The following is a 22,365-nucleotide window of genomic DNA, read 5'->3' on the forward strand; positions in this document are numbered from 1 at the left end:
AATGTTTTAGTACTGCCCCTTTTCAAGATTTTATTTTGAAGATGATAAGGCTAATACCAAACACCAGCAACCTTTAATACACAATGTTACACTAAGCATTGCCATTTGTTTGCTTTCTCCAGGCCAAATAAAACTAGAAAGCAGAACATAACAGTTCACTCATGCTGCAAATTTTTGGACTGCAGCCTAGACTAAAAACAACAGCACCAACAAATAGAAAGGGTACGGTTTCCCAGCCACAGAAATTTGTTTTATGGGCTCCAATAAACTCTTGGCAAATAAAATGTACGAAGCAATCTGCAGTCCTTGTTTGGCAGAGCCCAAAGGTTACCCGTTTATGGGCATGGAGGACAGTGTTCCTTGAAAGAGATGGGTACCTAGGTTTGAAAGAAAGAGAAGAAAGCCTTCCAAGGCACTGATGCTGGAGGCTCAGCAGGGTTTCTGTCTCAGGCTCTGCTAATCCCTCAGTTCTCATAAGTGAGGGGCAGGGAGCACGAATGGCAGGGCTTCAAATTGCACCCGAGAAGTGAAGGCTGTCAGGCGTGCGTGTTGGCAGCCCAGAGCACGCGAGGGGTCCATGTAAAACCATGGTTTGCAACACTGAGGATTTCTCTTTATTTCCAGGCTATTGAAATGCTCCAGTCGGTTGCTCTTCATGGGCATTTTTTTCCCTTTTGCATTAAAAAAGAGGAGAGAAAAAGAAGAAATACCTTCGCATTAAAAAAAAAAAAAAAGAAAGAAAAAAAGAGGAAAAGAAAAACGAAAAAGGCCCAAACGGCTTTCCCATCCAAAGATAAATGCCGGTGGAAAGTTTACTTTCTGTATTTTCTTTCCTCTTTTTTAATCGAAGGGCTTTCCATGGTTGACCTGGTATAAATTTATAGCTCAGCCTACCAGCCCTGAAGTAAATCTGCATACATATTTTATTGGAAGTCACCTTTAAAATTGCTGAAATGGCACTGTTTACACTGCTAAGGAATGCTGCTGAAAGGGAAAGGAGGAGGAATACCGGGGAGAGATGATGTGATTTATTTGGCCAATCGGAAGGATGGATGCTGATCAGTAGTGTCGCTTCTGGGATGCTGTCAGTAGGCCACCAGCAGCTGCCCCCTGGGCTCCCAACCCAACAGGATTCATGAAACAAGGGTCAAAGGTTAGATCAGTTATGGCCAGTACTTGGAGGGCTGGAATCCTGTCAGGGTCACACTGTCCCATCAAAGTTTCTGCTCCAGTGCTGAATAAATATTCAGAAACCGTGGACTACCATTTTGTCGTCTAAAAAGAGGGAAAGTTGGCACAAGGACAACTTTCAAAAAACAACAGTAGAATAACAATGTAGCATACTTAATAGTCTCATCATTATAGTTGAACACTTTGTACAAATTTGCTCTTGGATTTTCAAGGTTTCCAAGGAGCTTAATCACATACAGATCAATTTCATAAATATCTATGTGTAGATATATACCTTTTTCAAGCAGTTGAGGGTGTGAAACAGATAGTCATTTCATATCTCTGTGTTCATGCAGTTCACGCCCACAAGTGCTTTTAATTGAATAGATTTGTAAGTCAGCCAAACATATGTACCCGGCTTCGTTAAGGCCTTTGTGTAGAATTAGAATTTAGAATTTGAGTGATATTATGGAACTGAAGTATAAAAATTAAAAGACCTGGAAAATAGTACGTTCTATCTCCATTTACAGCATCTCTGGTGCTTTGAGGTCAGGTAGACCTGCTGGTAAAGTTATTAATCTCTCTGAGCCTCAGTTTCTTCATTTTTAAAGTGGGGATCATAATATACTCACACAGGATCATTTTGAAGATAATGTAAGGTGCACAGCTGAGAGGAAGAGCTCTGTGAAATGTCACTGCTATAATTGTTATTCTTTTAATGTAAGACTGAACTCACAACTTACTCATGACATCCTCCTGTTCTGCTTTACACATTTCCAAGTTGTGAGAGTTTCTTTCCCTGTTCACATCCAGATGATAAAGTTAAGGAAATGATGAGCTCTTCTGAAGTGGGGAGTTGTTAATGTTGATGCTGCTCACCAAATATTTCTGGCTCTGTCTTCTGCACACATGGACAAATTGCACTTTTTGGACCCTAGTGATTGGATGGGACCACATAACAACTGATGGTGTAAGATGCCCAGAGCCCCAGTGCTCCAACTCAGCATATACAGAACTTTCCAGGGACAATGTAGCATGAGTGAGAAAAAGTCATTTGGGTTTTCTCCATTTTTGTTGGTTTGTTTTTTTCCTTTTTCTTTTCTTTTTTCTTTTTTTAATGTGACAGTTCTAAGCCATTGAGGTTTTGGGGTTATTTGTTACCACAGCACAGCCTAGCCTATCCTGACTGATATACCGTCCAAAGGAGGGTACTGTTACTTTTGCTGGTGTCTTATATTAACCAATAATGAGTGCATCCTGAGCCACTAGAACCCTTCATGTGACACTATGTCTACTGCTAGAGCTCCTGAAAGGAATCATCCATGACCTCAGCCCTCATGTCTCATCATCTCCTTGGTAACTTCTGGTGTGGTTATTATGATCTGTCAGACGATGAACAGGCCTCCTGCTCTGTGCCAGTTGAATACAAGGGAAAGGGCCCGAAATGCTACCTGGTCCCAAGGCTTAGGGGCCCCAGACTCTGTTTATAACATTCTCGGTCAGCTCTCAGCAAGGGGGAAAAGTGCAGTAGGCTCTATGAGAGGACTTGCCCTCTGCTTTTCCACATTCTCATCACTTAATGGGGAAAAAAGAGCAGATTTGATGCAGTGGGGGCAGCTGTTAGGTACAGAGAAGCTCGACCCTGGTAGAATTAGGCACTTGCAGATCACCGAGAGGCCCCTCTTGAAGGACAATTATGTTTGGATTCTTTAGCACATGTATATTGAAAGCATTTATCTAGACATGGCTTTCTGTTTTTTCAAATGTATTTTTATTATTAAATTTTCTTTCTTAGTAGAGGCTACCATCACTCACAGATTCACCTAAATTAAAAATCTGGCAGCCGCGCTGGACTCATCCTTTCCTTGCCTCGCACAGTCCATTTAATTCTACCTCCCATGTTCATCCCCTTCCTCTTCACCCTCACACCACTGTCAAGGCCACTGCACTGCACAAAGGGCCTGGCTGAGGGTGGGAGCCATCTGCACCCAGCCAGTGGGGCTTCAAGCCCAGAGGGGGCATCTTCTCCTAAAACCATACAGGTGGGAGGTAGACAACGGTAGCTCTCTCGATTGCCTTAGTGTAGTCTCAACATTCTTCACTCTAATGGCCTCTAGATCAGCCTTCCTGCCCTTAGTTTCATGCTCCTCTTGTCCATGCTGTAGCCAGTGAGCATTCACAAATATTAATTTGATATTGGAACTCTCTTATTGAAAACCCTAAATGGCTTCCCACTGCCCTCGGAAAGTACACACTTGTTAACGTGGCCTGCAGGGCCTGCTGTGATGAGGGCTTGGTTGCCCCCCCGCCTCTCCTCCATCCCTCCCCGCACAGCACTCTCTGAGCTCCTTGTGGAACCTGGAACAGGCCCTGTGGTTTTAAGCCTGGAGATTTTTGTCTTCTGTACCTACTGCCTGAATGTGCCCCCATCCACCTCATTCCCGGGCTTCCCTTGGAAACTCTTTCGAGACTCAAAATATCATATACCCTTGAGGAAACTTCTCCAGACCATCAACAAGGGGATTTGATGCTTCCTCTTTCACACCCTCACAGAACTACCACGGCACCACCACGGCACCTGTACGTCTTTAGTTCTCACATTTGTCTGTCCTGAACTGCTTGGGGGCAGATACTGTCACGCCTTATTTCACTTTGGGTCCCTTGTACTGGATGCAACAGATATTAAGTAGCAGGCTCTTCTTTAATAACTGGTAAGTAAATGAATACATGAATAAAATGCTGTTCCAGTTTATTATTAGAGGTTGACTGAATGGTTTTTCAGCAAAACTTAACAGAAAATGAACTTATTTTAATTTTTAGCTTCCGCCTCACCTTTTCATTTAAACACAGTGGTTTAAAGTACAGAATTGCCTTTCTGAACTTGGTCACTTTCAAAGACTTGTCAGAATTGTAAAGGGTTGAGCTGGGGGGAGTTGGGGATGAAGGAGACATAATTGAGTGTGCTGGTATATTATTTCATCAGTCCTCTCATTCCATTCTCTCAAAATGCAAATAGATAGAACAACACTGTGGTTAGGTTTAAAGAGATAAGGCATCCATGACCCATAAATGGAATGAAGAAAAGATAAGGACATTCACCTAGAATTCGTAAGGAACACTGAACTTCACACAGCAATTAAATTGTAATCAAATAGGAAAAAGAAACTTTAAGATGAGAAAATAAAACTGCATGTAGGAAAGCACATATTATAAAATTTGACCCGAGAAATCATTGTCTTCAGATTTACAGTTGCAAGAGAGTTGCCTTCCATATTAAATAGAAAATTTATGCCTAAAGTTCTCAATCAGTTACTGTAGAAAAAAATTTAAATTTCTGTGTGCAATTATCCTTCTTACCCAAAGCCACACTGTGCTGGAAGGCTGCGCTGCATAGGCTTTGGAGCTGTACTACTTGTATTCAAATCCTGGGTCTGACAATTGCTAGCTGTGTGACCTTAGACAAGTTATATGACTTCTCTGAGCCGTAGTTCCCTCATCTGTAAAATGGGTATAATAATGGCACTTACCTCATGGGGTTGTAGTAAAGATTAAATACAACTTAGAATAGTGAGTGCCTCAGTGTTAGCTGAGATTATTGTTATTGTTATTATTTTTATTGCCATTTGAAGGCCAACATGATTAAAATAAGCAAAGCAACACAGCTCCAGTGGTCTGAATGTTAATGGTTTGTTTGTTTGTTTGTTTTGTTTTTTTGTCTCTGAATGTTTTAAAAAAAATTATTCTGTATGAAATCTAAGTTTTTGTTTGACTGTTTAGTTTTATATTATCAAGTATATTCAATATACAGAAAAATGAGTAAGAATGGCCACATTTGCTTTTCGATTTCTTTTTGATGGCTGACAGCTCCATCCCGCCTGGAAATGGCAGGATTGGCTAGTTGTTAGTTATCTGAACCAGGACCGTAATCCTTCAATAGTGGGTCCTGGTAACTTTCACTGGGTCATTTATTCCATGGTAGTGATTTTTTTTTTTTTTTTAAGATTTCCACTGGGGAATTGGGGGATGGGAACAGCACCGGGGAATCAGGGGAAGAGGAACAGACAAGCTGCCGTCCTCCTGTTCCTCAGTCTAGTTGTGCTCCACTGGCCCAAGTTGGCACCATCATTGCGCTCCTCCAGGGCGAGGCAGATCAGTCGCAGGCCTCTGGACAGCCACTGGGGCTGCTGGCCGCTCACGTTGGCTGCTGGCCGCTCACGCTGGTTGACGGCCACACACTGCAGCCCATGGCAACCCACTGCAGCAGGGGCTGCAGCCCAGTTCCAGGTCAAGCTGCAGTCCAGCATCCCAGCTGCAGAGGGCAGTGCCACCGGCCCCCACATGTGGGATCCGAATCGGGGCCCTCTGGCATCCCAAGCCAGCTCCCAACCAATGCGCCACTCGGTCGGCCCCATGGTAGTGATTTTGAGTGTGTGTCCCTCATACTCTGCTAGGAGTTGTCAAGTTCAACCTATGGGTCATGTCAATCACCTTAACAAAAAATGGGAATTAATGAAATGGCTTTCAAATAGGAATAACTTTAAAAATGTTTAATGTTTTAAGCAAAATTGGAAATGCATGCCAAAACTTGAAGAAAAAAAATTACAGAAAATAAATTCATAAACCTATTGATTATTTAATTAACTCAAGTTTACATTGATGATCTGATTAGTAATTTTGTTTGTAAATTGCCTGAATGTGCTTTATTATCTTTTAATTGCTCTGAATGAAGTAACTAGTTCAATATTAAGTGTAACTTAAAATACTCTGTCTGGCTGGCAGCATAAAATACAGAAAAATCAGATTTTGAGGACTTCACCTCAAACTCGCTATTCTTATATATCCATTAGTGTGTTATAATCTATCTTGCAAAATTTCAGAAATGAATGAAAACTGGAGATTTTTTTTTCTCAGTTTATAAAGTAAATAATTGTTGTTGTTGTTATGTATGAAAATGAAAAGGAATTTTGCCTGGGTTTATTTCTGACCTACTTTCATGATCTCTTTATTTATATTCACTTGGAATTTTGTTTTTAAAAATTTAAAGAATTTAATATTTATCTGGCTAATCATAGAGAATTATAGAACTTCAGAAACAAGGGGGAAATAACCTATTTTAACATCTTCATGTGAGAGAGAAGATATCATGAGCAGATAAGAGATTTTCTTGGCTAAGGAGATAATTTGTAGGTTTTCAGATATCTGATGTCACTGGCATAAAATTTTAGTGACTGTTGTTCTGATGCAATTAATTGACCCCAAGGACATTTGAAATATAAACATTTTAGTCAGAATTATGCCAACATTAAATAATTTGGTTCAAGAAAGCATTTTTTATGGTAGTGAAAACCACTAGGGCAATTCAATCCCTTGCTTAATTTTCTAAAGAGTGCATTTAATAGTTTTTCATATTTTTCCATTTTCATTATTTTACTGAAATTATCTGCACCAGGATTAATTCTTTCCATTTAAATTTTATGTCAAGTATTCATTTTTGTCATCAATAAGTTATTTTTTAAAGGGTTATAGCTTTGGCCATAATGAGTTTTTCTCTTATGGCCCTTTTCTACAAAGTACAATTTTCATACATCAGTTTTTTTCATTACTAAATCTTCTCAGGAACATTTCATTTTTTCACTAATTTCTAGTTAAGGAAGTTTATGGAGTACAATTTTAGTACTTGTGAAATTTTGATTCTAACGGTAGTATTAATCATTCCTACCAGGAATAACTCATGATAAATTTTATAAATGACTTATAATTTGTGTTTATTTCTTAGCTAATCCATGATAAGAAAAATAATAAAGACTTTTACGGGCGGGGGAGAATATGAGGGAGAGAGAAAGAATGAGGGAGAAAGAGAATGATTCAGAAATACACAGGGAGACAAAGAGAAATGCAGAGAGGAGTGGGTAGAATGACAGAATGGGACCCAATGAGACAGGTGGAGATAGAAGCAGAGGCTCTGCTATATTAGTGGGCATTCTCTTCAATGACCTGTTGGGTTCAAAACAGTCATATGCAAAAAAAAAAAAAATAGAGTGGGTTCTATGCTACTTTGGTAAAATACAGGCAGAGGCTCATGTTTTTCATTGGGATTACTTATAATCCCACATACATTTAATGAGCACCTAGTGTCTTAGGCACTGGAAACCCAAAGAAGAAAAAGACAGTGTATGTCTGTTCTCAGGAGAGCCTTGGCCGTCTAGAACTGTGCACTAGATGTGTCATACAACTTCTCAACAGTGTCATCTCTGATACACGTAAGAACTAGGGCTGTCAGCCCAGTTCCCCAAGCTTCACTGTGCAGAAGGAGTTAAAATATTGCTTTAGAAGTTTAAGAAATGATCTATCCAGAGGTTGAAATGAGAAAAAACATTTTGCTTTTGTATTACATTTCTGCCCTGCCTATACAGACTTTCTACCAAGTAGCCCACGGCCAGTCACTGATGTTTTTTCCCCTATAACCAGCTCTGGGAAGAGAAACTCCAATTCTGGGAACACATTAAAACCTTTGTTATTATCTGAAAGGTGCTTTTAGTTCTGTTTCTCTTATATTCTAGGTGCTTTCATTTCTTTAGGAATAATGGCATTTGTTTGCAAAATGCCCTGGGTTGTCTGAACAACAGCAAATGTACGAGTGTAGAGGCCATCATGAAATATAAGATTCGATCTTTTTGCTTTCTGATATTGCCACATAGCGTTCCATAGTTATGGAAGGAAAGGTCAGACTGAGGCGATAAATGACCTTCTTTGGGCTTTAAGAGTACACTAACCAAGAGAGCTTGGGCAAGTCAGCTAACCACTTGAGCATACTTCTTCTTTGGAAATAGAAATAATAATTCTTACCACGCCTACTTATTAGGGCTCTTAAGAGGGTAAAAAGTCATAAGAAATATGGAATTGATTTCAAATCTGTGAAGTGCTAGATACATCACATATGGAGGTTAATGTTCAGAGACATAAATACACCTACCATGAAGGGTTAAGCTGGTTTCCAAACTCTTCCTCTGGCCATTTCTCTGGGCTCTTGGCTGACAATGACCAGCATTTTATATATCAATGTTCGTGCATTATTTTGAAGACCAATTTTTAATGAAACCGCTTTCTGTGCAAGCAAGAAAAGGCAACAGAGATTTTCAAATGCCATTCCAGATCAGACCACTGGTCCAAGCAAAGGATGAAATGCCTTGTTAATGATGGCTCAGAGTGAAATACGCCACCCTCTAGCTTTCCAAAACGTCTGCCAATAGATTTAGTTTCAAGCTCCACATGGTATGTGTTTGATGTGGTAAAGAACATAGACATATCCTAATGGAAACAGAGGGAGGTGACGCCTTTGGAGACACCCATTACAAGAGTCTCTGAACAAGTCACCAGCCTCCTAGAGAGAGAAGGAAAAATAAACTCAATGAGCTTTGAAAAGACCAAGGAAAAACACACAAACCCTGAATCTAATTTCAAACAAAAACAGGCTACACATCTACAAAATATTGGATTCATGCCTTGCTAATGAACAAGTGAATGGATAATTCTTGTTTCCTGAGGCTCTAAGTCAGTTACCACTGCCTATCAGTTCTATCTCTGAAATGCACTTCATATCATCCGCTGCTCTCTGTTGAGCTCTGCACTCCCAGTCTGGGCAATTTCACCCCCATGCCCACCCCTGTGTCATCTCTTACCTAGGGGGCAGAGGGGTGCCAAGGGGTCGAGTACCAGCCTAGAGACAGACAAACCTGGATGTGAATGCCAACTTTCTTGCTTACCAGCTGTGAGACTTGGTATGCTTAATCTGTTTAAGTTTAGAATTCCTCATCTGTAAAATGGAAATAATAACAACATCCCTGAATGTTACTGTGAGGATTAACTGAGAAACACTCAGTACAGTATCTGGCAGAGAGCAGCCTCTCACAGCCTGGGGCCCCCCATCCTATCTCTATTCAAATCTGTGTCTCGACTTCAATTCTCTCTCTACATACACACACCTAATCAGGTCACTCCCCTTCCTGCCTTTTATGTTTTCTTCTACCATTTATTGGATAAATTCGAAATTCCAGAATGTGGCCATCTTAGTTAGGGTACAGGGTTAAGTTGCTGTGATAAAAAGACTAAAAAGTACAGTGGCTTAAATAGGATAGATGTTTCTCTCTCAAATAACATTCAGAGGTGTGTCTTCAGGGCTGAGTAGGGCAACTCTGCCACCTCTAGGTTTTAAATAGCTGCTTCTTTTGTTTCCATTTTCTAGCTGGTGGGAAGAGGACTTAGCCAGGGGAACACATACCCCAGCTTTTTAGGGGAACATTGTGGAGGTGGCCCTTATTGCTTCTTACAATCTCATTGGCTAGAACTAAGTCACATGGCCACATCAAGCTGTCAGAAAGGCCAACAGAAATGTAGTCCTTAGCTGGTTGGCTACATGCTTAGCTACAATGTGGGAGTCCTCATATGAAAGAAATGGATATTTATGAACAGTTAACAGCCTTGTCACAATGACATAAAGGACTCTCCTTCTGTCTACAATCTTTATCTTCACTTTCTTCCCCTTCTACACACCTCACGGTCTGTTAACACTGGGCTTTTCGCTGTTACCCAAAGCTGTGTGCTTATACCAGTACCTTTTTGCACGTGCGTGCTCTGTTCTGCTCACTTATTCATTGTGGAAGGGCTAGTTCAAAGAGCCCTTCTTTCCTAGAACTTTCTGATTCCTCCACGCCATTGGGGATTTTAATCACTGCATTTATCTTCCCTTAGGCTTTATATATAACTTTATTACAGAACTTTAATTACTGAAGGCTCCATCTTCTCCCTAGGCTGGAAGCTCCTCATGATCAAGGGTTTATTTTATTCTTATTTTGAATCCCTGAAATCTAGTATGTGCCTGGCTCATATTTAGTCTAGATATGATGAATGGACCAAGTTTAAATGAAAGTAGAACCATCAAGCCAGTGTTTCCATATTAATTGCTACAAAGGTTAAGATGGCTAACCACTGGGTTCTCCCATCATTGCTGGTAAATTGATAGAGCAAGCACATGGAAGAAGAAGTAAAAGAGAAAGAAAATTGGAGTCATTCATGGATTGATTTAGAATGCCAGCTATCGTTTGCTCACAGAGCCTTAGATGATCACTATTGAACCTGTTCATTTGTTGATGGAGAAGTTGAGGTCCAGAAAAGCAAGAAACTTATTCATGCCCATCCTTCAAAGCAGAGGTAGCCTCTTGCTGAGGTCTCTAGACTTCCTTTGTAGAACTATTCCTGTCATATCTCATTGCTCTAAAAAGAATTTTATATGCTATTATAAATATTGAAATACTGAACAGGTTGATAGTGAGGTTAGATGGGTTTATTTTAAAGATTTTAAAAATCTTGAGTAAGTTAGTAACACTCTAAAACACAACCATAATCTGACAGACTACTGTTTGAAAAGGAGAATAAAAGGGAGTGAACAGTGTTGTGTATAGCAAAACAGTAGCTTAGTCCAAATATTGTAATAGTGTTGTGGCCTAGAAAAAAATGAAATATCTGTCACTTTTTCTTTTTACTTAAGGCTATTTCCATTTACATATTTTGAGGGCTAATTTCTGGTAAACATAAATTTTTAAGTCATGTGTTTGTAAAACGCAGAGTACCAACACTAGAGGCAGCATAAAACTTTTTAATTCACAAATTTAGAATTTACTTCAGTTCCATAAAGGTAGTAGGTTGAATCACTCGGGTCTCATTGATCAATAGCAGATCCATAGTTGTGATTTTTTTGGAATTTAATGTTTAAGTCATATTTAAGTTAGCTGAGATTTAAATAGCCTTGGGTTGAGCCCCTATCTGACTTTCTGAGGCAGTCCACGGGCATCCTCAAGAGTCCGGTGAATTCCTGAGGGCTCATACCAGGTCTGACAATTAAGTTTACAAACTTGTTGCAGTGATGCTGCTAACCTTTTTTGATATCAGAGGGATTACTCATTATGCATTTGTACCAACTGGACAAACAGTTAACCAAGTTTACTATTTGGAAGTGCTGAAAAGGCTGCATGAAAAAGTTAAACGACATGAACTTTTTGCCAATTCATGGCTCTAGCATCACGATGATGCACCAGCTCACATGGCACTGTCTCTGAGGGAGTTTTTAGCCAGTAAACGAATAACTTTATTGGAATACCTTCCCTACTCACCTGATCTGGCCCCCAGTGACTTCTTTCTTTACCCAAAGACAAAGGAAATATTGAAAGGAAGACATTTTGATGACATTCAGGACATCAATGGTAATAGGACCACAGCTCTGATGGCCATTCCAGAAGAAGAGTTCCAAAATTGTTTTGAAGGGTGGACTAGGCGCTGGCATTGGTGCATAGCTTCCCAAGGGGAGTGTTTTAAAGGTGACCATAGTGATATTCAGCAATGGGGTATGTAGCACTTTTTTTTCTAGGATGAGTTTGCAAACTTAATTGTCAGACCTTGTATTCTCTTGGTCCCTCATAGCTCTTCGTGACTGCTGGAATCTCAATTGTGCTAGAGTCTGTCCTCCCACAGCTGCTGTCTTCCTTGCCTCACACTGAGCCACAAGTGAAACTCAGCTCTTTTTGGTGTTCCCTCAGACCATCCTTTCAGACATATGCATAGAAGATTTTTATCGAAGTTTGAGACTATGGAGGAAGCATTACATTATGGAATACAACATAGAATTAGGTATCACTCATTCTTGTTCCTCAGATCCCTCTGTTCCTCCTGCCACAGGCAGCTACTATTCTCCAGAGTGTCCTACTTCCTGCTATGTTGCTCACGCAATCTTTCCAGTCAGGTTTCTTACATCTCTTTCCTCCTCTGTTCTAATCCTTGACATCCTCTGGAAGGTTAGTTTCTTTCACATTCTTACTCAGAGCAATTGTGTATCCATTCTCTGTGGCCTTGGGTCTCCCTCTGGAGGCCCAGAGCCTAATTAATGGGTTTGGAGAAAGAAAGAGCTTCCACCTTTTATCAGCAATAACTCATGGAAGCTTTGAGAGCTGAGTGTCTCCTCAGCCTCTAGTATGATTTTGGGATTTAACCTTCTACCAGTAGGAATTATGCTACCTACCTCCTTAGAAACAGCTAAAATCAGTTTCACTCTCACATAACAAATGTCTCCAAAATGACTAGGTATGATTTAAGAACAAATCAAGAAGACAAAGTTTGTGAACAATTATTGGAACTGAGGGGCTAGTAGTTATAAATTCCAAACATATTTAGGATGAGCAAGTTTTAGAGAGCAAAGTTTATGTATATCTAGAATTTAATTCAAACACCAGCACTAAAATCTTCAACAGGAAAATGGCACGAGAAAGAAAACAGCGGTATGAAGAAAGGTAAGGATATGAAAACACTCTTATGCCTGTTGTTTTCAGTTTGGCCCATAAAGTTTTATGTTCTTAACAACTGAATGAGCTCAAGAGTAGCATGATCACCTATTATGATCGTGGAATTATTTGTTTTTGTTTTGGCTGTTCTCCATTTCTCCCCTTCCCCCCTACCATCATCTGTTCTGCAATATTCTCTCTGTTTTAGGCCGAGGAGGTTGACCCCTAGGGATCATATTACTTGGACTCCCTGCCTCCTGGATGCCAGGTGGGTTTGGCCAATAAAATGCCCAGCAAGAGTCTGGAGGACAGAAGGTGAAAGAGGTCAAGACATGCTTTTGCAACACCTTCCTGACTCCAGATGGCATTTTCTGGAAGTGGCCTTGTTACTGCGTGACTGCAATGCCAGCCTGCCCCCTCTCCTATGGTTCCATCTTTCCTGGGTCCTGGTAACACTCTTCTCGGCCCACAGGCCTGGAGGTGGTAACAGCTTCCTGCTAGGGCCTGTCATGGGCGTCTCATCTTCCCTTTTTCCTTAACTTTGCCCACACTTCTCCAAGTAGTGCCTTCGGTGAAGTCTCTCAAATTATCTTATTTGGGATCTGTTTCCTGTTAACGCGGTCAGTAGATAGTCTGGATAAATGTATGTGGTGGTAGAAGTATTTTGTAATGGAATAAGATCAGAGTTTCCAAATGCTCTCTGTGGACTGGTTGGAGATAACCATAACAAAATGTTCACCGGTCCAGTGCGAAATTTAAAAAAGGAGGGCCATATAGATGCTCATAAAATTGAATTTGTCCAACTATAGTACTAGATTTTTTTTTTTTCTCATTATACATCTCCTTCCTACTTTCTGGGGTTAAGATGTTCCTTCTTGTTTGTTTTTAAAATGTACTTACTTGGCAAAGTAGAAAGTTATCAGTGAGTGCCTTGAATTTATTTGAAAATAAACTAGTCTGTAAAATCCAAAAGTTGAGGTATCATTAGGCCCTACGCCATCTATAGTGTTTATGAGTCAAGTCCCCCAGAAAGGCATTTTGAGAGTTTGCTGATTCTGCAGTATTTTATGAAGGGAATTACCTGTGGAAGGTGGCCTAAGAACATACTGCCCCGTGGTCACAGTTCTGATGCCTGCCTGGCATAGGGGAGGTCTACATGGCACCTCTGTGCTTTCCTCCTGAAAGGCTGGCACTGAGATTTGGGATTCCCAGAGAAGAGTGCTGTTGGGTAGGGCTTGCATATGAGTTTCTCACAAACCTGGGAGAGGAAGGTGGGTAGTATCAACCATTGCCATTTTTCCTGGAGAGTGAGTCTCTAATGCCTTAGGAAGTAGGCTGCTCTAGGAATCTGTAGCTACCTTCTCACCTGTGGATAATTTCTTTATATTATGATCAGAGTTGACAAGAATGGCTATTCTCAATTAAAGGATTCTTATTAATTACTGAAATAAGCCTTAACTTTAATTCATCAGTTTCATTAACTCCACTTCCTCAAACTTTAACATAGCTGTTTTTTTTCCCCTACTCATATGATTGCATTATTGGGTCCTCTGGCATTTCATGTCCTGACTTGTCAAGGTTTCTTACCCTCAAGTACAGAATCTGTCCTCTAGACCTGCCACTGCCATTACTTATCTGGTAACCTTGACCAAGCCCCTTAACCCCTCAGACACTCAGTCTCTTCGTCTTAGAGGATGACGGGGTTGGTCAGAATGATCTCTAAATTTTCTCCCAATTATAAAGTCTATGATCTAAGCCTCAATTATTTCTCAGTTCTGGGTTCATTCGGGAGTTCAAAACCAGTTCAAATCCATAAATTAATACTGGGATTTTAACTCATTTTTTTTGGGGGGCCAGCATTTTAATATCTGTGCATGTGTCACTATGAAATTTAATTTGGCACATTAGTAACATATCTGATTAAAATCTTTGACAAAAGGATGGTGCTTCTCCACGGTCTATGTTCATTGTTTCCCAGCCTACCCTTCTTCTAATCCTTCACCCTTTTAAATCTTGTCTCTGACTATAGAAGCGAAAGTTTTAGCCTCATCTAAATTTGGACTCCACCAGCCTGGGTCTCCCAGCTTGTCATTTTAAAGATTTTTTTAAATTTTTATTGGGGAATTGGGGGGATGGGAACAGTGCTGGGGAATTGGGGGAAGGGGAACAGACAAGTTGCTGTCGTTTTGTTCTTCAATCTAGTTGTGGAGGACGTTGCTTCACTGGCCCAAGTTGGCACCATCATTGCCCTCTTCTCTGGCGAGGCCAGATCAGTCGCCGGCTTCTGGACGGCCGCTCACTGCGGCTGCTGGCCGCTCACGCTGGCTGCTGGCTACACACGGTAGCCCATGGCAACCCACTGCCACAGGGAGTGCAGCCTATGCCGTCGCCGGCGACTCATGGCAGCCCAGCTCCAGGTTGAGCTGTTGTTCAGCATCTTAGCTGTAGAGGGCAGTGTCACTGGCCCTCATATGTGGGATCCGAACCGGGGACCTCTGCCATCCCAAGCGAGTTCTTAACCATCGCGCCACTCGGCCGGCCCTCCCTGCTTGTCATTTTAGATCAGTCCTGTCTTATGCATGTTTTGCTAACCCTGTGTCCCATGATTTTTTTTTTTTCTGGTAGAAGACAAACATGTGCTAAATTAAGTCAGTGGCTTTGTCAACAAATGGCATTGGACATTTCTTGGGTCAAGTAGTAGCTTGTTCTTATTTGGCAACCTGATCATTTTAACAGTTTGATGTTATTTTTCCTCATCTAGGGGAAATTAGTTTCCTTGGGTTGTGTCAATACCATGGTCAATAACCCCATGGAACATTTTAGTAACAAAACTCTCATGATCTGCGTCTGGGTCCACGTCATGCCAGATACTCTGATGATGAGAAACATCTCGATTGTCAATAACATGTAGACAAAATGTGATGGCAAGGTCTGAAATTTTTACCTTTAAATTATGTTTAGGTGCTGAAACAACTTCAAATGTAGGTCTAATTCATATGTCTGATTTGACCTGTCATGGAGAGATTACAGTGGGCCTCAGTTGCTGGTTTACTTGAACGACACTCCCCTGGGCTGTGGGTGAGCTTCCTGGGCAGGGCACTGCCGTCTGCTCACTTACCTTGGTGTCCCCAGCCCCTGGTATAGGGCCTGGCACAGAGAAGGCACTGAGCGATGCTGGCTAAATGAGCCATCTCACTGTTGGTGACTGCATCATTCTGTCACCTACTTACGACTAAGTTCTCCATATGAGGGGATAGCAAGGAGAGAGAGGTGTGATCCCAGCTCATCTAAATGATTTTCTTCAGTCCCCAGACTAAACCTACTCAAAAGAAGATGTTACAAATCACCACCAAGGGATGTGCCTAGAACTCTCAGGCTGCTTAGTAATTCCTTAGGAATGTGGGGACAGGGAAAGGCACAAGGCAGAGGAAAGACAATGTTAGTTTATTATTACATTTCACTCAGATGCGTCAGGAAAATTTCCAAGAAATGAGTCACAGTTACATTTACACTTTAGGTGAATTTTTCTATTTCAACCCTGTGCTAGGTTGTGGGGCTATAGGTATTGGGTGGGGTTGGAAATGGGGCAATAATCACAAAATTTCTTACAATATGATAGACTTCTCCCAATCCAACTCCTGATTTTTTTGGGGGGGCTTTTGTTTTTTTTTAAATTTTAAATAAGGTCTGCATAATAGAAAAAGATAGTTTGTATTTTACATATTGTATACCCGTAGTTTACAAATATACCTTATTCCATTTGATTTCCACAAGAAATCCACAGGAAAACAACTAGTCATGTTTCACTATTTCATAGAGTAAGAAACAGTTGATAGTGGGAGGACGTTGAGGTAGGTTAGGAAACGACTTGCCAAGATTTCAACTCCGGTTCTTGAATTCAAGCTTAGAACTCATTCCCAGCAGCCAACGGGGTTCCTGGATTCTGTGTTGTCTTAGGTTTAGTTTCTCCCAAGAACAACTAAGGGCCAGCACTTTCACGGCAGATACTGACCTTACCACAAAGATACTCATTCATGCTCCTTTCTAGGTTAGGACCAAAACAGTTTAGCATTTTACTTCTAATTTCTGGTATTCTTTCTTCAAATAGTAGTAATTTTGGGGAATAATACATAGGCTTAAAAACCTAGCATTTCATCATAAGAGACCTGTTGGCCATGGGTCTGATGGTGGAACTCTGAGCACCGTCCAGTGCCTTGCAGCCAGGTGTGCACGACTCTTGAAGAGGAGGAGGCCTCCTCAGGGTCGGGAATCAGTCGTCTGCCTCCCTGTGCCCCTGGGCTCCTCTTTTATACCCTTCCCCATTCTCTGTATCTCCCACTCCCTCCATCCTGTCATTTCTCAGGACCTGCTTATCTTTTCCTTCCTTGCCACCCTCAGGCATTTAGAACTTTAGTGTGAATTTACATCTGTTCACCATCTCACTCAGAACGTGCCCATTTGACTCGGGGCTCAGAGAGACCTTTGGAGTTTGAATCCTGGTTGGTTGACTGTGAATTTCGCCCTCTCTGACCCTCAGATCCCTCCTCTGAGAAACGGGGAGAACAATACACCTCTGTGTGAGTGTCATCCACGTGCTTTTCCAGATCCACTTCTCACTTTTCCCTTGCCTGCTCTGAGAGATACATCAATAGGCCTCCCTGCCGTCCGGTTTCTGGTTGGGTTTGGCCAACAGAAAGCACCAGCACAAGCTTGGAGGGTGGGAGGAGGAGGGGTTAGCTTATCTTCTGGCTGTCACTCTGGGTCACTCCTGGTTGGCTGCATCCCCCTGTACCTGGCCATATCTCCTGTCAGGAGCCCTCTCTGTGGTTCTGGTAACCATTTTCAACTCTTGCCTTGCAGATGGAGGACACTTTTCATTTTTGCTCATCCCAGCACATTGTACTTTTTAGTTTTCCTAAACCCTGCTATGTAAATAATGTCTTTCTTAGTCTTTCCACTACTAGTTTAAGTGGATCATCTCCTTCCTATCAGGAAGTGCAACTGTGACAATGAAATGAGAATAGATTTGTAAGATACATCACAGAAGGCCTAGCCTATATTCAACAGATGCTGCTTCCTTTCCTATCCCACCCTCCTTGGACTCTTTCACCCTTTTAAGTCATGTCTCTGATCATGGAACTGAAGGCTTTGTTCTCATGTAAATTTCAGGTATTACGGGAGCAAGCTGGTGAATCCCTTTAAAGTTGGAGAACCTTAAACAATGCCCTGGAGTCACTCATGTGGGAGGTCAGCTTAGTCTCTGGTTGGCTTTGCCATCAAGAAGGAATAATGCTCATTGAATAATTAAAGAACACATCTAGATGGTTAATACAGACCCCCTAAATTCCTCTATTTCAGAGCCATGGACACCTGTCCCGTCCATGTTGAGGACAGCTGGCAGAGCAGGAGGTCAGCAGGCCCGAGAAGGGCTCTGTCTGCCAGCAGCACCAGCCTGGGTAAGCCATACAGGACCCGCTCTCCATGGACCAGCGTTACAGACGCTCCTGCATGCATCCAGTTACCACCAGCAGATGATACTCCCGCCAGTGGCTAATTGAATCTCATTTGCTTCATTGCTGGCTGCGTGATCGTAGGAGTTTCTTTGAATTTATGACAGATGCTGGCCGAAGAGCCCTCAGAAATTGGAATGTTTTTGGCATTTTAAGACGATTAGGCTCCGAGGATCCTTACTACACATAGGGCTGGAGACCTGGCATCCTCCCCATTTTTCATCTCTACAGATCCAACAACACAAGAGCCAATTAAGTGAACAATCAGGCTTCGTGACTTCTCAGGCACTGTTTCCATCAGCGGAGGACGGAGCAGACCGAACAATTTGTGTATTTGGGGTAAACATATTTGAGAAATGAATGCACTCAGCCATCTGAGATAATATTCAGAAATAAAATTATGGTTAAATATAGAAACAATTGGCTTCCCTCTATGCTGAAGACATTGGTGATGAATTTTCTAGAGACGCTTTCTGTACTCCAGTGATACTCAGGATTCATGGTTTATAGATTGCCGCATTGTTCGTTTGTGATAGACACAGAACTCGGGTGACTGATGGCTGGTTTCCTGGAAGCTTAGAAACATGATGTGCAAGTGTAGGAGTCACTCTGGCTATAATTTCCAGTGTCATATTCTACCAGAATGGACTGAGTCCAATATTTTCATTACTAACTTCCTTCAATTAACTTTGCTTAATCTTAGCAGGAGAACATGTCTTATTGTCAGTCAGTGTCAGAAGGCAATTAACCCATTGACATACATGAGAAAAAAATGTTCAGAGACAAAGCAAACATGCCCAGGAAAAATTACTTGGTGCTTTTCTCTTCTTCATGTATTTTACAGCCACCAAAGCCTACCTCCAGCTTCTGTTTGGCCACTTTCTTTTTCTACAAAGTTGCCATTTCTTCAGCCATGTAAGCACAGGAATCTGATGAATTAATCCAACTCATACTTTGACAAAGAGATGCAGGCAGAGATCCTGGGGCTTGCATTGCTTTCTGGAAACATGTCAGGGTTCCTTTCCCACACAGGGTATAGCCAGCGGTCATAGAAGGCATTCCTTGAGCATCTTCAGAGTGAATATTTGAGTAACTTTAGAGTTTTCTATGCTGTGAATGTGAGGAATGGGGCCAGTGGAAGAGACACGGTCACAGAAATAACCAGGAGAGAATCAAATCTGCCAAGTCAAACCAGGAGCTGTGGACGCAGCCCTCTGGTGTTTACCCTTCATTACTTCAGAGAGGAATCTGGACATCCAAGAAAGAAAGAAACAGGGCGTCCCGAAATACTATCTCCCATAATACAGCCTCCTGCTTTTTCCATTCTGACTCTTGCTGAGAAGGGCGCAGCATTTCCAAACGCGGTCCCCTACTTGCCTTTCAGATCTCTGCACCCAGATAGGAAGGCAGGGGAAACAGCGAGTGTCCATCTGTCCAGGACAGCCCTCATTTATCTTTGCCTTGCATTGGGTGACCTGGTCTGCTGAGGGAGGCCCCGTACTGACTTACGCTCCACGCTGTCACTCAAAGGAACATCACAGGTAAGGCTCTGGAGGCCTGGAGAGGCTGAATTGCCTTCCCAGGTGCTTAGGAACATGATGTGCAGATTAGATGGTGATGAAGGGGGCTTCCTCCAGATTCCCTCCTTTGGTTCAGGTTCTAGGGAGTGGGGGCCTAAATCAGATTAGTCCTCCAGGCAGGCTGGGCTGGGGAGGGAGTTACCTCCTGAAGAAGGCAGCCTGCTTGTCCTGGAGAGGCGGCTCCTTGCGGAGGCTTCTTTCAAGCATCATCTCCTCTGGCATGTCCTTCCTCAACGCCAGTCAGACTAAGTGCCTCTCTGTTATTCCACTTAGAGATCCACTCTGGGATATTCAATTTGTCTGTCTTTTCCAACTGATTAATATTAATGGGTAATTTTTTATTAAACATTTACTATGAGCCAGGAACTCTTCTAAGTGGTCTAAAATACCGTTTCCTTGCATTTTAACAACAACCCTATAAGGAGATTTCTATTATTATCCTCATTCTACAGATGAAGAAACTGGATAAGAATCTTGCTTGAGGGCACACAGCTAAAAAGTGACAGAGTTTGGACTTCTCATCCCCTCCAGGGCAAGCCTTTCAGCATCATAAATACTCAATAGCTGTTAGTTTGTTTCCTCCCACCCCATTTTTTTTTTAAACAAGGTCAGGCAAGATCCTGGAGGAGCAGGGGGCTAGTAGAGACTATTAATATTTCTGCTATTTGGGTGAGCACATCAGCAGCCCTTCCATTATTTCTTTTCTGTTCATTCAGTCCAGTATACATCGAACATCACACAGGGACAACTGCCCATGACTTGTATTATGAGGGGGGGGTTTGTACCAAGTGTTAAGTAAACAAAGTAGAGGGAGCCACAAACTGCCCAGGGGGCCTGAAGGATGTGTAGGAGTTTGCCAAGTATAGGAGGGCACAGGGCATGCGCGGAGGAAAAGCGTGTGTGAAGACACAGTGGTAGGAAAGGGCTGATGTGGTCACAGAAAGGAGAGGTTTGGTGTTGCTATCAGGTAGGGGATGAATGGTAGAGCTTTTGAGGAAAAGGAGGGGAAGAACAGGACAAATCCAGTCATGAAAGGGCCTTAAATTGTGTTTTAAAAAGTAAAGAAGATTTATCCAAACTATATTTTATAGTACAGGATGGAGTTATTGATTATTTGAGAAGTTTTTAAAAAACCTTATAACTTGAGGGCATTTGGATCTAGCATAAAACAATTGAAACCAAGATATTTTACACTGATAAGTACATTCCATACCCTGAGGCCTGGTCCCCCAGTTGTCTCTATTACATGCTGGGGATTCTGTTACAATGCATTAGGGTGGGATTAAAGATCGAACTGCCATCCACCAGAACATAGCCATGCACCTTTGTCTCCATTATCTTCTCTGACTTATAGCTGCTTACCAAGGCATGGCACATTTTTGTTGTTCCTGGCAACGGTCAAATTAACGCTACCTCATCAGTGAAATCTCTTAATAAGAAGTTGGCTACATTAAAATGAAACAAGCTAAAAATATTCTCTGGTTCTGCTTTCAAATGGAATCTGGCTAGCTTCCTCTGGCTAAAATGCCCATGAAGACAGGAAACTCATCAAAAGTTGGAAACTCATGCCATTACCAAAAGCTAGGACTAATTAGACAACCAGAATCAATCACAAGGTGCAGAGAACCTGACTAAGAAATTCACCTGGCATCTCACTCATAACTTGCTCAACTGAAAGCTGACGAAAGCCCCTTCAGCTCTCTTTATTTGGGGTCTTCTATTTTAGAAATGAGAGGTCTCTACCAATCTCTATAACAATAACTGGGGTCTTTCTACATCTGGCTTCCCAAACCTCCTGAATTAGAATCTTCATGGGTAGCACACAGGACAGAGGAAAGGGGGTGAGGAAAAGATTGTGGCAAGTGCATGCTGGGAGATACCTTCTGCACAGGTAAAGCAGAGACGACGGGTTCTGGCAGCATAGCACACTGGAGATTACAGCTTTTCATGGACTGCTTCTCCCCAGCAAGGCACAGAAACAGGAAATGGGACTTTCTTAATAGTCACATTTCAGTCCTGCAGAACCCATACAAGATGAAAGTTTTGCTATAGTGGGTAAGGGGACAGAAGCTAGGCACATCTATCTGCTTTTGCTGTTGATGTGAAAAAGGGATTTGACCCGCCTACTAGCAGACTGAAAGCTGGACTAAGGGTAATCACATGCAGTTTCTATTGGTGAATACTCAGGCAGGCTCTAGGAGCCAGAAGGAAGGCTTAGAATACCATCGGAGGGAGGCCTTTAGTAGGGTACTAAAAGATATCGCCTCTGAGAAGAGCAGGAACTATAAAGAGAGGTAGAGAGAAAATGGGATGAGATGAATAGGGTAAGATAAATCAAGATTCCAAGCATGCTAAGAATGCAATGGCAGAACGAAATCCACTCTGCAAGAAAATCAGAATTGAAGTTATAAAATCAAGTCCTGGGCAAATTTGGAAACTTTCACAGGATGCAAAGGAAAGGGAAAAAGAGATAAAAATGATGAGGAGACAATGATAAATGTAGAGGACAATAAATAGAGCTCCCACCGAAAATTTATGTTTTCTTGAGAAAGAAGCCCAATGAATTGGAACTAAAGGAATAATCAAAGTCATCACTACAGGAAGTTTTGCTGAAGTAAACAATTATTTAACCTGAGAGGGTGCTCTGGTAGAAGGAGGTTTAACGCACAATAAAAAGAGATGGGGTGGGCTGGCCGAGTGGCGCGATGGTTAAGAACTGGCTTGGGACGCTACAGGGCCCCGGTTCGGATCCCACATATGAGGGCCAGTGACACTGCC

General features: G+C 41.9%; 1 protein-coding gene and 1 long non-coding RNA gene across 6 annotated transcripts in view; one reads left to right on the top strand and one right to left on the bottom strand.

The window, feature by feature from the left end:
- Positions 1–18,605, top strand: part of LOC109373349 (uncharacterized) — a 44,797-nt gene extending 26,192 nt beyond the window's left edge. The window contains exons 2-3 of the long non-coding RNA XR_002122207.1: positions 12,706–12,765; positions 17,856–18,605. This is a non-coding gene — a long non-coding RNA (uncharacterized LOC109373349). The remainder of the gene's footprint in view (positions 1–12,705; positions 12,766–17,855) is intronic.
- Positions 1–22,365, bottom strand: part of SCHIP1 (schwannomin interacting protein 1) — a 731,629-nt gene that overhangs the window by 244,261 nt on the left and 465,003 nt on the right. The window lies entirely within an intron of this gene.

Source organism: Hipposideros armiger, unplaced genomic scaffold (assembly GCF_001890085.2).
Source record: "Hipposideros armiger isolate ML-2016 unplaced genomic scaffold, ASM189008v1 scaffold_16, whole genome shotgun sequence".
In the NCBI taxonomy this organism is placed as follows: domain Eukaryota; kingdom Metazoa; phylum Chordata; class Mammalia; order Chiroptera; family Hipposideridae; genus Hipposideros; species Hipposideros armiger.